A 5543-nucleotide genomic window follows, 5' to 3' on the forward strand; every position below is an offset into this window, starting at 1 on the left:
GTTTATTTTTTCAGTAATGATGTTGTGATGACAGTCAAAAACCCATAGCTGATTCAGCCTTGAAGTTTTATGATGCTGAATATTTCTATGGTCTGAAATGCCTTTGCTTCTTTCCGGATTAGTGCACATGAAACCTGATTTATATCAGCACTTTTCTCAACCCAGTTTCCACTGTGAATGACAAGTTTGTTCATAAGTAACTTTTGTGTGTGCACTTGCAATCATTTTTACTAAACAGGGCCTATATTCTTGTTTGTGATATGAAGAAATATAGATTTGTCAGCATAAGGCATTCAGAATGCAACAAATAATATTACATTCCCCAAAATACTATTCACTTCTTTTGTAATTGTTTAAAAGTTCAATCAGGGCAGAGGATGTAGAGACAAATCCAGAAGTACTGTATGGCCCAATCTGATGCTCACTATCTAAGTATTCAGCTTGCATGTCAGGTGGCTGACCACAGTAGAATTAATCCAGAAATGCTAAATACAGTTTCTTCTGTCATGAGGCCTCCCCTGCATCAGCGGTACAGTCATTTAGCAGCCAGCAAACGAGACAAAGACACTTCAGCAGGCTAAACACCATAAACGGTGCCCACCAAGGACTGGAACAAGGTTCCCTGAAGAGATAAATCAGAGTTTCAGACATCTGGGCCAATTTGAGCAGTTTTTGTTCACCAATGAATGGGTTGTGAATGTGACCACAGTACACAGTGCTAAAGTGGGGGAGGTGATGTAGTGGTGTGGGGGTGTTTGGTGGCAGTCAGTGGTGAGTTTCTTTGAATGAATGGCATTATGCATAAAAACAGTATGACACTATCTCCCAGAGTCAGGCAGTATCGTACTGTTGTGTTAGAGTGTGACTGGACATAGATAATGACACAAAACACCTCCAGCTTTTGTACCATTTCCACAAATTAGACCAGCTTTTAAGAAAAAATAAAGGGTCTGGAACTGTCTAAACATCATCATTAGTGGCATAAAAACAACAGAAATGAAGAAAACACATATATATCACCCAGATATTATGTACTGTATTTAGAAGCATATAGAAGTATACAAGCCCTTTTTGTTGGTAAGGGGGCAAAAATGTGATACATGCTTGTACTAAAAATATGTATGTTTACAAAGAAATTACCTTATAGTCCACTGCATGTTGCATTTCTCTTCATGCAAACAATGGCTGACATGACTATCTGGATTCCATAATCGAAGGGGTATGTAGAGAGGCAGGATTAGATGTGTTTTGTTTTTTGTTTTTTTACTGTGTTGGTTACTATATCTTTAAATAATAAAAGTACAAAAATCTATGTATTTTCTTAAACGTTTTGTATTATTTACACTTGTATAATTTATTGCTGTGTTTGGTGTACTTTAGTATGATATAATGTCTATTTTGTATATAATTTATATGTTTTGTTATTGTTTTTTGAATGTGAATCTTCAAGCGCACTGTGTAAGAGCAACTTTGAAGGTTCTACAACACTTGAATGAATGTGTTTTAATACCACGTTAATATGACACACTCCCTACAAGGCCCTGTGTTAAAGAAACCCCTTTGTGGGGCACCTTGAATTTATGTTTTAATACCAAGCAATTGGGCGGCTTTGTGAAGTTTTGTTTTAATACCAACATTTATCCTGCCTTAGCTAAGGCAGCACACAGGTGGGTGTACAGTATCTGTATTTAAACAGGGGGCTAGAATAAGGGCATTTTTCAAAACCATGAATTAGTGGTACTTTAATCACTAACAGTAGGCATCTGTAGACATCTAACCATACATGATAGTTTATACCTCAATAACAAAATGAGTGTTTCTGACATCCTAAGTTACAGCTGCTGGTAAAATTGGCTGTACACTACAAAGGTTAAACTGTGATACTGCTGTAGCTCTTTAAAGACATGATTATACACAAGTTTCATCATTTGTTATTAATATATATTTTTTTGGAATTTGTCCAAACCAAAACATTTATTTTCACTGCCTTGATATATACAAATTAAGCATTAATGGCTTTACAAGACGAAAGCAAAAACAGTTCCTGATTGATGAGAGACTCTTCAGCCTTAGCTAATAGTTGCTTTATCACTGACCTTTACCAGTCCTGTGTTATAAATGCTCAGACAGCTTCTCAAGCCTGTCTAGCATCTCTCTGTCTTGTTCTGCTTTATATAGGGTGTTTTCAGGTATTCTGCAGTGAATAAGTAGTAATATTACTAACTGCCAGGCACAATCTCACTCTAGTCATCATTCCCAGCTGGTTGCAGGAGGCTGTGCAGCTCCCCCTCCAGTTCTTCCTTGTTCAGACCAATGCAGCGTTTTCACTCCATCTGTCAGTGCTGTCATTGAGAGGGAAAACAGTATCAGCACTTTAAATATAGAGCCCTCTATAAAAGCAACACAGTGATTGAACTGTCAGCAATTTCTGTATCGCACACTGCAATTCATGGCTGGTCAGAGCTCCATTTAGATTGTAATTACTGTGCTGACCCCATGGGGTCATGTTGGTTCTTTCCGAGTTTAGTCTATAAGCAGAGTGATAAACCTTTCAGCCTAAAGTACTGCATTAAATATTTGCCAGGATATTACCCTTGCAGAACTAAAAGCACCACCCGCTGCTGTTAAAGTACCATAAATAATAATGATCCCCTACATGGCTAAATGAACTGTAGTCTAAAAATGTATTTTTTCTAGCCATCATCTAAACATTTTGAAACATTTTCTTTTTTTGCATGTGACATATCATATATATATATATATATATATATATATATATATATATGATATGTATATATATATATATATATATATATATATATATATATATATATATATATATATATATATATCTCCAAAGGCAAACTTGGGGCCTGATTTTCCAAAGTTGTTAAATTACTCAGTAAGGGTTAGTAACCTACACTGAAAGTTCCATATGTTCTTTACATTGCAATTTTCCATTGATAGTAGTGGTACTTTACTGTTGAGTGTCTTCTCATTGAAAGTAAAATCTCCTGCCTCGCCTTGAAATGAATAATAATCTATGGGTGTGCAAAACAGTTATGTTATATTTCCAAGTAGTCACTATGAATTATGGGATTGATGTTTCCACATATGGAAATGCTATACGCGAATGTAAAATGGAGCAGAACAACGTTTCACATTTAAATAAATAAATAAATAAATAAATAAAAATCTCTCAGGAAGCACAGAAGTGTATAGAGTTTGAAGACAACTTCCCCGAGCTCATTGAAATTGATAAAGTAAAAAAATGTGAAAAAAGAGGAAAACCTGGAGTGAAAACTACATGACTTCACAAGTCCATATGCTTTTAGATAACATAATAAAACACCAGTGTGTATTATTTGGTGAAGGAAAAGAAAAAGTTGGGCATTTCAATTGAAATAATTTGAGAATTTTTTTTTTTTTGTAATGCAGCAATGCTGGTTAATTGGCAAAAATTGGATGTATTGTAACTTAAAAATGACTAGTAAATGACAAATGCATCTGGGTTGGTTGTGTGTGTTTTATTTGTGCACATCTGATGACAACTGCTTTTTATGAAAATATGTTTTCTATTGTTCTGATTTGTGTGGCTTGAATGGGTGGCTGATCTCTGTTATGCTGAACATCCAGGTCCTCCAACACTGGTATTTGTCTTCTGTTCCTCTACAAAATTTGTGGGACATTTCTAATTATTGCTACATTGTGCAACATATCACACACCAGAATTATTTGGCAACATTTTTCTGGCACGTATTGTAGGCTTATGTTCTCTCGTTTTTTTGGCAACCAAAGCAGTTCTTAAGCATACCAAAAGTATGTTCTAATTTGCTTTGTGTTTTTCTATGTGCCTCATTATATCTGTCCTCAGCTCTTGTTGTAGGACCTGGAGTCACTGGAGTCAGAAGCCACTTCTTTAAGGGATAGTCCCTGTCACCTGCAACATATAACATACAACACGTTGCAGAATTGTTAAGTTACAGATACATAATTATAAGTAATTAAATATAACAATATGCTAATAATGTCACTTACCAAGTAGAAAGCAGTCCATGATTTCTCCACTCTCAAACATTCTCTCTGTTTCACTCTGTTGTAAAATGAATCATGACACAATCCGGGGAAATTAGCAAATACATTTGTGATACGGCAACAAGCATTGCAGATGAACTGGACGATTAAGGAGTGGAATTCTTTTATTGCTACATGTGTACAATCAATTAGTCCAATTATCTGAGGCATTCCTGCATCTTGATAAAAATCAAATTGAATTTGCTGTTGCTCAGCCACTGATAGTGGGCATCTAATAAAAGCAGGAGCTCTTTTTTATCAAGGCTTCAGTTACATCATTAATGATCTTGCATAATGAAGACTGGGATACTCCCTGCCTTGCAGCATTAGACAATAGTCCATAGCTATAAAAATGTAGGGCCAAAGTGACTTTGGTCAGAACTGGAATTGGGTGTGTTCTGTTGGTAGAAGCTTCCAAATCCGCCTTAAGTAATTCACAAAGATCATAAAGGGTTTGCTTATGAAACCAATAATGCCTCAAAACTTGTTCATTGGTGGCATCCATAAAGATGATCCTGGAAGAAAAAATTAGTTAAACAGGGTATGGTCTGGTCCTCTGTTGTTCTTCCCTCCCCTGCAACAGAAGCAACAAAACCATCTTGCCTTTCTCTGATTAAAAATCCCAATTTCAGCAGGGGTTATAGAATATGTGTACATTTACACCATTAACCTCAATGGTAAGCACCTTTACTAACTTTGGAAAATCAGGTCCCTGGTGTGTTAAATCTATTGGAATGAGCACACTGCCTTCCAAAACCTGTTTTTCTGCAACAAGATGACTCATACAAGATAGTTTATTGAGTAAATGGCAAATTAATATTTTGTCCTGCACACAGCCTTGCTCAATCAGACAAAACGTGTTGATTAGTTCTGCCAGAAGCTACTGTCTCTGCCAATGAACAGTACTATCATATTACATAATGGTATTCTGTAACATTTACATTTGATATTAAAAATTATGATACAATCTATTTTTTTTTGGGGGGGAACCAATACTACAGTACTTACTCATTCATGTTTCATATGTGTGTGGTCATTTCATGGAATGCATGATTTATTTTTCCAAATTATAAAAATTGTCAAAAAATCACATAATTTTGTGGCTTTCCCAATTCACTTTATTGGTCCAAGATGGTCTTGGCGGTTAGTTAAGGGTTTGATGCCTTTTCACAAATGGTCTATTCCAGAACCTTGTTCCAACCAGGGCCCACATTTATCACATGTACATTTGCAAATGTTCCTTTCAAAAGAGAGCATACGTACATTTGAACCAAAAGTATGGAATTTATTAATAGAGAATGCTGAGTGAGAAGGTTCTTCGATTCACGCACAGTAGGAGCTGTGCATACGTCCATTTCCTAGTGTTAGGCAGTGAGTACTGCAGGAGATGATCCAATTCCTTCTTTATTTTTGTGCTGTCACTGGGTTTCCTTGATAAAAGATCATGTACACTCCTTACTGGGAGTCTT

The 5543-nt window shown here is 35.9% G+C and overlaps 1 long non-coding RNA gene across 1 annotated transcript; it reads right to left on the reverse strand.

Moving 5' to 3' along the window:
- Positions 1-1330: 1330 nt before the first annotated feature.
- On the reverse strand, positions 1331-5092 carry LOC131705080 (uncharacterized). Its single transcript, XR_009310171.1, has 3 exons — positions 5083-5092; positions 4039-4093; positions 1331-2342 (listed from the first exon to the last, which is right to left on the reverse strand). It is a non-coding gene; the product is annotated as an uncharacterized LOC131705080 (long non-coding RNA).
- Between the last annotated feature and the right edge of the window lie 451 nt (positions 5093-5543).

The sequence above is a fragment of the Acipenser ruthenus genome, chromosome 2, assembly GCF_902713425.1.
Source record: "Acipenser ruthenus chromosome 2, fAciRut3.2 maternal haplotype, whole genome shotgun sequence".
Classification (NCBI taxonomy): Eukaryota; Metazoa; Chordata; class Actinopteri; order Acipenseriformes; family Acipenseridae; genus Acipenser; species Acipenser ruthenus.